This window comes from Apium graveolens, chromosome 3, assembly GCF_009905375.1.
Source record: "Apium graveolens cultivar Ventura chromosome 3, ASM990537v1, whole genome shotgun sequence".
NCBI lineage: Eukaryota > Viridiplantae > Streptophyta > Magnoliopsida > Apiales > Apiaceae > Apium > Apium graveolens.
This window is the reverse complement of record NC_133649.1, coordinates 240,366,213-240,377,259: the sequence shown is the minus strand read 5'-3', so window position 1 is coordinate 240,377,259 and position 11,047 is coordinate 240,366,213. Positions and strand designations below refer to the sequence as shown.

Below are 11,047 nucleotides of genomic sequence, written 5' to 3'. Positions count from 1 at the left end.
GTACGAGATGAGTATGAAGGGAGAGTTGAACTACTTTCTTGGATTACAAGTGAGTCAAAAGAAAGATGGGATATTAATTTGTCAATCCAAGTACATCAGAGAACTTCTTAAGAAGTATAATCTGGAAGATTCAGCTCCAGCAAAGACTCCCATGCCAACAGCCTCCAAGCTTGATCAGGACAAAACTGATAAGAAAGTTAACATCACAAGCTACATAGGTATGATAGGCTCATTACTTTATCTCACAGCAAGTAGACCAGATATCATGTTTGCAACATGCTTATGTGCTAGATTTCAAGATGAACCAAAAGAATCTCATCTAATAGCTGTCAAAAGAATATTTAGGTACCTTAAGAGAACTCCAAATCTTGGAATTTGGTACCCTAAAGGCACAGGTTTTGACCTAGTTGGCTATACAGATTCAGATTTTGCAGGTTGTAAGATTGACCAGAAAAGTACATGCAGGAGGCTGTCAGTTTCTTGGAAGAAGATTGGTATCCTGGCATAGCAAGAAGCAGCACTCAGTATCCACATCAACTGTTGAAGTTGAATACATAGCTGCTGGAAGTTGTTGTGCTCAAATCTTGTGGATGAGGAACCAACTCCGGGATTATGGTCTATTGGTGTCAAAGATTCCAATATTTTGTGATAATACAAGTGCAATAGCAATCTCAAACAATCCATTTCAGCACTCAATGATAAAACACATTGATATCAGGTATCACTTTATCAGAGAGCATGTCACAAATGGCACTGTGGAGTTACACTTTGTACCCACAGAAGATCAAATTGCAGACATCTTCACCAAACCACTTGATGAAAACATTTTCTCTAAGTTGGTTAGTGAACTTGGGATGTTAAATATCTCTAATTAATTTTAGAAGTCAATAACTGCAATTTGGTCTGGTTAAATTCACTTGTTGTTTAAATTCATATATTAAGGACATCTGAATTTACATGCCATTAACTATTTCTCGTAATTCAATCATGTTTGTGCTTACATACAAAATATGTATATGGCTGAGCACATTCATATTATTAAATCTATTTAATTTGATCTCAGTGGACTTTAAATAATTAAAATTTAAAGGGGTTCATTGAAATTAAAATTAAATATATTGCAGCATAATTATATTTCACAAAAAAATTATAGTATTATCAATAAAATGATAATATTTGTAAAAATAGTGAAAGATAATTGTGATTTGTTATTTGTTTTAAACATTCTTTTCATTGAAATTATTTTAAAAAAAGTGGTGTTTAAAATAAATTTCAGGCTGGGAAAGACTTAGAAAATTGTCTAAGTAACATCCCTCTATGTCGCCACAGAGAATTTGTACTTAGAAAATTTCTAAGTGTGACTCCCCTGTGTCGCCACAGACTGTGTCGCCACAGAGAGTCTGTACTTAGATTATTTCTAAGTGTGACTCTCCTATGTCGCCACAGACTGTGTCGCCACAGAGAGTCTGTACTTAGATTATTTCTAAGTGTGACTCTCCTGTGTTGCCACAGACCGTGTCACCACAGAAAGTCTGTACTTAGATTATTTCTAAGTATAACTCTCCTGTGTCCCCACAGAGATACACCAGTGCTCTGTGGTCGTGATAAGTGGCATTTTATACCACTTAGAACGTCTTAAAATGGCTTAAATTGGTGTCTTGAAATCAAGTATTTTGTGTATTTGATGCGTTTTTCTAGTGTTTATGCATTTCAGGGTATTAGTTGCATTTCGGGGGAGGAATCATCAAGAATAAGCCTTGGCATGTGTTCACCATTGCGAGAGGAAAGGAATGGGCAGATTACGGCGAAGAAACGGAGCAAGCTTGGAATTTTTCCAGTAGGGTCCTGCGCGCCCGCGCAACAATGCTGAGCGGCCGCGCAGCAGCCTGCGCGCCCGCGCAGATATGCTGAGCGGCCGCGCAAGGTCGGGGAAAAAGCTGAATTATTTTAGACTTCTACTTCTGTGTGGCTTCCAACTTCTATGTAATCTGAGTTTTATGGGACTATTATATAGGTAGATTTGAGACGTTTTCACAGAGAGTATTAAGGGGATTATGTTTTAGATTGTGTTTTACGCAAGAAGCGAAGGAGATAAGGAAGAAGACCGATTTAGCACACCGCAACGAAGAGGAAGCATATATTCTTGTGATTCTTGTTTCGTTGTAACATTGGATGCTAGTTTTCTTGCTTTGACTTATTTACTCTTGTGACGTACTCTGTTTTAATATAATTAGTGTAGTTATTATTTTCTTGTGTTGTTTGTCATGATTTCATATGAACCCATGATGGCGATAAGTTCTATTATGGGATAATCGTGATCATGGGGTTACAACGGATTTATTATGGAATTCTTTAGTTAATTGCTTAATACTTTAGTGTGTGATGATTGCATGATATCTAGTATTGGTTGTGCGTATTCGTCTTATGTGCGTCGCGAACATATAAGATAGGGTGTTAATCTCTTGTGAAGCGACGGTGGATCTTGAGATTTAGAACTTGCCATGCTAGCATAGGTTCATGTACGTTGTGCATGATTAGTGGGTAACTCTAACAGTTTTATTTGCCCTATGTAATCAAAAGGGATAACTTGTGCTTAAATCGTTGTGTTGTCAATTTCTGTAGACATATAGGAACTCAACATAATTGATGACTATTCAACTTCTATCTTAATTGTGGATGCTTGGTAGAATGGTATTAGTACAATGAAAGTTGGCTTTTATCAGTTTCGTGTTATTCGATTAATGTCATCACTGTCACATGCTAAAGGTAATAACAATGGCTATAGAAGGAAGTAATAATGAAGTTGTGATCTCATGAGTGTTTTATTATTGATAAATTGAAGTGTTAGTTAAGTGGTTAATTGAGTAGTTAATTATAGTTAATATTTAATCAACAATTTTAAGTGTTATTATCTTAACATTGAGAAGTAATCATACATTGGTGAGTGAGTTTAATTAGACAATAATTTAGTCTGAGTCTCTGAGGGAACGAACTAGAAAGTATTCTATATTACTTGTGAACGCGTATACTTGCGTGAATATTAGTGCGTGTTTTCGCCCTAACAAGTTTTTGGCGCCGCTGCCGGGGACTCGGCGTATTTGTTTAGTTTATGTACTTACCATCATTGGTCATTAGGACTCAGTGATTAGGACGTAGTAGTTACTTACTCTTTTCGGTTGTGTTTCAGGTACTTTAGCAAGCGTTTATGCAAACTCGTTCTCGTGCTCGCAAGAGGACTTTAGATACAGCTGAGGAGACAGACGAAGTTCTTGATATTCCGGAGAAGTTAGATTTTGAGGATTCGGATTCAGGAACTGAGCAGAAAGAACCAGTAAACATGGGAGATCGTATTGTTCAAGCTGATCCAGCTCTTATGGATTTTTCTCAGCCTAAAATTGATGACATTCAGTCAAGCATCCTTCATCCGGCTATTCAAGCTAACACCTTTGAAATCAAGCCGGGCACTATTCAGATGGTGCAGAATTCTGTTTCTTTTGGAGGAGCGGCAACTGAAGACCCCAACATGCACATAAGGAATTTTGTCGAGATCTGCAGCACTTTTAAGTATAATGGCGTGACTGATGAGGCTGTCAAGTTGAGGCTTTTCCCATTCTCACTGAGGGATAAGGCTAAAGACTGGTTACATTCTGAACCAGCTGGGTCCATCGCTACGTGGCAAGATCTTGCGCAAAAGTTTCTGGTGAATTTTTATCCAATGGCAAAGACTGCTGCTATGAGGAGTGCTCTTACTCAGTTTGCGCAGCAACCTACAGAATCTATGTGCGAGGCTTGGGAACGCTACAAGGGAATGTTGAGAAAATGTCCACATCATGGAATGCCGGATTGGATGGTGATCACTGGTTTTTATAATGGTTTCGGGGCCCAATCTCGGCCCATGCTCGATGCAGCAGCTGGAGGAGCCTTATGGGCTAAAAGCTATACTGAGGCGTATAATCTTTTAGAGACGATGGCTGCAAATGAGCATCAAAACCCAACTCAGAGGATGACATCAGGCAAGGTCGCAGGTATTCTGGAAGTTGATGCAGCCACCGCTATTGCAGCCCAGCTCCAAGCGCTATCAATGAAGGTTGATTCTCTGGCTACGTATGGAGTTAATCAAATAGCTATGGTTTGTGAGCTTTGTGCAGGTCTCATGCTACGGATCAGTGTTCTCTTGTCAACGAATCTGTTCAGTATGTGAATAATTATCAGCGACAACAGCAGCCTGTGCCAGCGACCTATCATCCTAATAACAGAAATCATCCAAATTTCAGCTGGGGGAATAATCAGAATGCTATTCAGCCACCATATCAGCAAGGAGTGAGTAAACAGTTTAACCCACCTGGATTCCAGCAACCACAGCAGTATGCTACAAGGCAATCATATCCTCAACAGGGAAGTGCAGCTGCACCTACTAGTGCTGATTTTGAGGAACTTAAGCTGTTGTGCAAGAGTCAGGCGATTTCTATCAAGACCTTGAAAAATCAAATCGGTCAATTAGCCAATGCAGTGCTCAATCGTCAACCTGGCACTCTTCCCAGTGACACGGAAGTACCAGGCAGGAAGGAAGCTAAAGAGCAAGTCAAGGCTATTACCTTAAGGTCTGGAAAAGTAGCTGAGGCTGAAAAGGCAAAAGAAGTAGAAGCTGAAATTAGAGAAGAAGAATCTAAGCAAAAGGAGAAAGCGGCGGAACCAAGGAAGACTACTGTTGAACACACTCTACCTGAGGCTAATACAGGGGAGAAACAGCTCTATCCTCCACCACCTTTTCCTAAGAGATTGCAGCAACAAAAGCTGGATAGATAGTTCGGGAAGTTTCTGGAGGTGTTCAAGAAACTTCACATCAATATACCTTTCGCTGAGGCTCTGGAACAAATGCCTAGTTATGCGAAGTTTATGAAGACTATTCTTTCAAGGAAGGTGAAACTGGATGACCTTGAAACCGTTGCTCTCACGGAAGAATGCAGCGCTGTTCTGCAACAAAAGTTACCACCAAAACTGAAAGATCCATCAAGCTTCACCATTCCTTGCACCATTGGCAATCTAACTTTTGACAAGTGCCTTTGTGATTTGGGAGCAAGCATTAATCTGATGCCGTTGTCGATCTTTAAAAAGCTGGATCTGCCTGATCCAAAACCCACATACATGTCGCTACAATTGGCGGACCGTTCCATTACTTACCCAAGGGGCATAGCTGAGGATATGCTCGTCAAGGTGGATAAGCTCTTCTTTCCAGCAGATTTTGTTATTCTGGATTTTGAGGAAGATAAGAAGATTCCCATAATCTTGGGGAGGCCTTTCTTGGCTACTGGTCGTACCTTGATAGATGTGCAAAAAGGGGAACTTACTATGCGGGTCCAAGATCAGGATGTGACCTTCAACGTATTCAAGGCAATGAAATTCCCTACAGAAGATGAGGAGTGCTTAAAAGTGGATGTGATTGATTCCGCGGTTACTTCGGAACTCGAGCACATGCTAATGTCTGATGCATTGGAAAAGGCCTTATTGGGGGATTTTGACAGCGATGATGAAGATAGCAACGAGCAATTACAATATCTGAACGCTTCTCCATGGAAGCGAAAGCTGGACATACCATTTGAATCTCTTGGTACTTCTAACCTTAAGAATGCTGAAGGGAAGCTCAAACCATCAATAGAGGAAGCACCTACCTTGGAGCTCAAACCATTACCTGAACACTTGAGGTATGCTTTTTTAGGTGATTCATCTACGTTACCTGTTATTATTTCATCTGACCTTTCAGGTAGTGAGGAAGACAAGCTCTTAAGGATTTTGAGAGAATTCAAATCGGCTGTAGGATGGACCATAGCAGACATCAAGGGGATAAGTCCTTCATATTGTATGCATAAAATTCTGTTAGAGGAAGGTAGTAAGCCAACTGTGGAACAGCAACGAAGACTGAATCCCATTATGAAGGAGGTGGTAAAGAAAGAAATTCTGAAATGGCTAGATGCAGGCATCATTTATCCCATTTCTGACAGCTCGTGGGTGAGCCCCGTACAATGTGTACCTAAGAAGGGAGGTATCACTGTGGTCGCAAATGAAAAGAATGAGCTCATCCCTACTCGAATAGTTACAGGATGGAGAGTATGCATGGATTATAGAAAATTGAACAAAGCCACAAGGAAGAATCACTTCCCCCTTCCATTTATTGATCAAATGCTTGACAGATTAGCGGGTCATGAGTATTTTTGTCTTCTGGATGGTTATTCCGGGTATAATCAGATTTGTATTGCACCAGAGGATCAGGAAAAGACTACCTTCACTTGTCCATTTGGCACATTTGCTTTTCGTAGAGTTTCGTTTGGGTTATGTGGCGCCCCGGCCACCTTTCAGAGATGTATGATGGTTATATTCTCTGACATGATTGGAAATAACGTCGAAGTGTTCATGGATGACTTCTCCATCTTTGGACACTCATATGATGAATGTTTGAATAATCTGCGCGCCGTACTCAAAAGATGCGTGGAAACTAATTTGGTGCTTAATTGGTAGAAATGTCATTTTATGGTGCGTGAAGGCATTATCCTTGGGCATAAGGTCTCTAGCAAGGGTCTGGAGGTGGACAAGGCCAAGGTGGGAGTCATTGAAAATCTTCCCCCACCCAATTCTGTGAAAGGAATCCGTAGTTTTCTTGGTCATGCGGGTTTTTATCGGCGATTCATCAAGGACTTTTCAAAGATATCTAAGCCGTTGTGCAATTTGCTTGAGAAAGATGTGCCTTTCAAATTTGATGATGAATGTTTGGCAGCATTTGAGACTCTCAAGAAGAGTTTGATCACTGCACCAGTTATTACAGCACCAGATTGGACAGAACCGTTTGAGATGATGTGTGATGCGAGTGATTATGCGGTAGGTGCAGTTCTGGGACAGCGCAAGAAAAATCTCTTCCATGTGGTCTACTATGCGAGTAAGACTTTAAATGGTGCCCAATTGAACTACACCACTACTGAGAAGGAGCTTTTGGCTATAGTCTTTGGCTTTGAGAAATTTCGATCTTATCTGCTTGGTACGAAAGTAACAGTATTCACTGATCATGCAGCTATTCGCTATCTGGTTTCTAAGAAGGATTCGAAGCCGAGACTCATTCGTTGGGTGCTTTTACTTCAGGAATTTGAGTTAGAGATCAAAGATAGAAAAGGTACTGAGAATCAAGTAGCTGACCATCTCTCTAGGTTGGAGAATCCCGATTCTACTTCACAAGATAGGACGTTAATCAATGAATCTTTTCCGGATGAGCAGTTGTTTGCAATTCAGGAGGAAGAACCATGGTTTGCAGATATTGTAAACTATCTTGTCAGCAATATAATGCCTCTTAATTTGACATCCGCTCAAAAGAAGAAGTTTCTGCATGAGGTGAAGTGGTATATGTGGGATGAACCATATTTGTTTAGACAGGGAGCTGACCAGATCATCAGGAGATGTATCCCGTTCTGTGAGACGGAGGGGATATTACGAGACTGCCATTCCACGGTTTATGGTGGACACTATGGAGGTGAGAAGACGGCAGCTCGTATTCTGCAAGCAGGTTTTTCTGGCCTACTTTGTTCAAGGATGCTCATCAGTTTGTTTTAAGGTGTGATCGTTGCCAAAGAGTGGGAAATTTGTCAAGGAAGGATGAGATGCCATTAAATGTGATGCTTGAAGTCGAGGTCTTTGATGTGTGGGGAATCGATTTCATGGGGCCTTTTATCGCGTCTTGCAATAATCAGTATATCTTGATGGCAGTCGATTATGTCTCAAAATGGGTCGAAGTTAAAGCTTTACCGACAAATGATGCAAAGGTAGTGCTAAATTTTCTTCATAAGCAAATTTTCACAAGGTTTGGAACACCTCGGGTAATCATAAGTGATGAAGGATCTCATTTTTGCAACCGTAAGTTCACTTCTATGATGCAGCGTTATAATGTGAATCATCGAGTAGCTACTGTCTATCATCCGCAAACAAATGGTCAAGCAAAAGTGTCTAACAGAGAGATAAAGCGCATTCTAGAGAAGGTTGTTTGTCCGTCAAGGAAGGATTGGTCTTTAAAGCTCGATGAAGCTGTTTGGGCTTACAGAACAGCATACAAAACTCCACTAGGGATGTCACCGTTTCAGTTGGTGTACGGTAAGGGATGTCATCTACCAGCGGAGCTTGAGCATAAGGTCTACTGGGCATTGAAGAAATTGAACCTGGATTTAGATGCAGCTGGTAAGAAAAGAATGCTTCAGCTTAATGAACTTGATGAATTTCGACTTCAAGCGTACGAGAATAACAAAATGTATAAGGAAAAGGTGAAGAGGTGGCACGATAGGAAGCTACATCCTAAGTTATTTGTGCCAGGGCAACAAGTTCTTTTATTCAACTCTCGGCTCCGACTTTTTCTTGGGAAGTTGAAATCAAGGTGGTCTGGACCTTTTATTGTCAAAACTGTGTTTCCACATGGAGCGGTGGAAATTTTTGAGAATGATTCGGACCAAGCATTCAAGGTTAACGGTCAGCGGTTGAAGAACTACTATAGGGACATGGCAAACCGAGAGGTGGTTAGTGCCATTTTGTTGACTACTTGAGAAAGGTACGGAACATCAAGCTAATGACGAAAAAGAAGCGCTGCGTGGGAGGCAACCCATGAATTGTTGTTACAGGAACCCTTAGAAGTTAATAACCTATCCAAAAACACAAAAAAAATCAGAAAATAGGGGCTGAAAAAAAAAATTCCAGAGACCCTCTGCGCGCCCGCGCAGCTATGCTGAGCGGCCGCGCAGCTTGCTGCGCGCCCGCGCAGAAATGCTGAGCGGCCGCGCAGGGGTCGAGTTCCAGAAAATTTTTTTACAGTTCAGAAAAAAAAAAATAAATAAACAAAAACACAAAAACAGTTTTAGCCCATAAACCCATGAATTGTTCCCACTACCCCATCATTTTAGCCCTTAATTCCCAAACCCTAATCTAATCCACACCCTATATATACATACACCTATCCTACATATCTCCCACAAAACTTCCTACACTTAAACCCTCTCACAAACATCAAAAATCAGTTCTTACACACTTCTATTCACGAATCAATGGCACCCAAGAGAGCACGCACTATTGACAGCAGCAGCACAGTTCCTCCTGCTGATTCATCGAGGGGCACTGCTGCAAGGCCTCGGTTAACTGACAGAGCTGCGGAGGAGGAGTACACTAGGCTGTTGGGGAAGCCGATTCTGAAGGAGAGGGGGTTTTTACCATCAGGGAGGGATGGTGAGTTGTTGCCCATGATTGCAGAGAAGGGGTGGATAGCTTTTTGTGAGTCGCCCGAAGCAGTACCGATGAGCGTTGTTCACGAGTTCTACGCGAACGCGAAGGTTGAAAAGAATGGGTTTTCTGTAGTCCGTGGGCTGACGGTTGATTATCATCCTGCGGCGATTCGCCGTGTGATTGGACAGCGAGAGAGGAAGCCCGAGGAGGAGAACTGGAATGAAAAGACTGCTGAGGATATTGACTTGGATTTGATTTATGCGACTCTCTGTCGACCGGGCACAGTTTGGAACCGCAGTCCAGCCAATAATGAGTATCGTCACTTTCCGGCGATCGCCATGAACAGGTATGCCCGTGCATGGAATGCATTTATATGTGCTAATATTTTGCCTTCTTCACATGCACACGAGGTCACAGTTGAGAGAGCACAGCTGTTGTGGGGAATTCTGAATGAGGAATACTATGTGGACCTTGGTGAGTTTATCTACCAAGGAATTCTGAAGTTTTTGAGGGGAGCAAAGCATATGAACATCCCTTATGCATCCACGGTTACGAAGCTATGCCGAGCAGTGGGAGTGAACTGGCCGGCTCATGAGCAGTTGCAGTTGCCAGCAGCTCTGATAGATTCTAACACTCTGAATGGGATGCAGGAGTGGACCGGTGGTGAGCCTGAGGAGCATGGGCTGGGTTATCATCTTCCAGGAGGGCGTCCAGCACGAGGTGCTACTATGGCTAGGCCAGGGCGTGGTGAGGCTGGTTCGTCGAGAGCTCAGGAGGGTGCTGGGATGGGTGATGCCCAGTATAGGAGGCTTTCACGGCGGATGGATGCCATGTATGAGACGCAGAGCAGGTTTGCTCAGGAGCTCACCCTGGCGTTAGGGACTGCTTTTCGAGGCCTTGGAGCTGATATCCAGTGGCCAGTTTTTGGTGAGGACTCTGCATACCCACCGTCTGATACTCCACCCACTGAGGGTGATGATGATGATGACTCCGAGTAGGTATACCCTGTGTTCCTTTCTACTACTTTCACTGAGGACAGTGAAGATTTTTAGTTTGGGGGTGGTAGTTAAGGAATATTGTGTGTGTGTCATTTAGTTGCATATTCATGATAGTTTAGTTCATATAGTTGCATAATTTATGCCATATAGTTTTTTTTATGAATGTCATGTAGCTCATGCATTTACTATGATCCCTTTTGCAATGATTTATCGACTGAATTGTGATATTGATGCGAGTGTAGTGATAGCATTAAAGTGATATTAAGTTGTGTAGGTTGATATGCATGCTAGAAACAATTGTAAGTCCACTAAGTCTTAAAGAATGCGTAAGGGCTAGATTGTTGTTATGATTTGGTTGTTTTCAAGGTCAATCTATTTATTATGCTTAGAATTCGATTATAGGTTCTTAGTGATAAAAACATGAAAAGAAAAATTTTTGGAGAAAAAAAATATGGAAGTTGTTGCTAGTTGTGGCTAGGCGTCAAATGGCTAGTAGTCGGCTCGCTTATGTTGCGAGTAGTCTAGGGTTGAGTAAGATGGAGCGAAACGCACTTGCTCAGAAGTTATAAAAAAATATATATATTTTTTGCATAATTGATCAAGAGTGGGCTCTTTGGTATTCGAGTTATTAAGTTCTTAGGGGACTTTGTGCCTAGTGACCTAAGGCTTTTAGAGTCTGGGATCCGCTAACCTAACGCTCGTTACATGGATACCATTGTATAAGTCTTTTGTGGACCTCACTCATTGCACGGTCAAATAAGCATTTGAGTTGTAAATAAAAAGCACGATTCCGTAGTAAGCTCCAGAGT

General features: G+C 41.7%; 1 non-coding gene across 1 annotated transcript; it reads right to left on the bottom strand.

Moving 5' to 3' along the window:
* Positions 1–3,730: 3,730 nt before the first annotated feature.
* On the bottom strand, positions 3,731–3,837 carry LOC141715569 (small nucleolar RNA R71). Its single transcript, XR_012572326.1, has one exon. It is a non-coding gene; the product is annotated as a small nucleolar RNA R71 (small nucleolar RNA).
* Between the last annotated feature and the right edge of the window lie 7,210 nt (positions 3,838–11,047).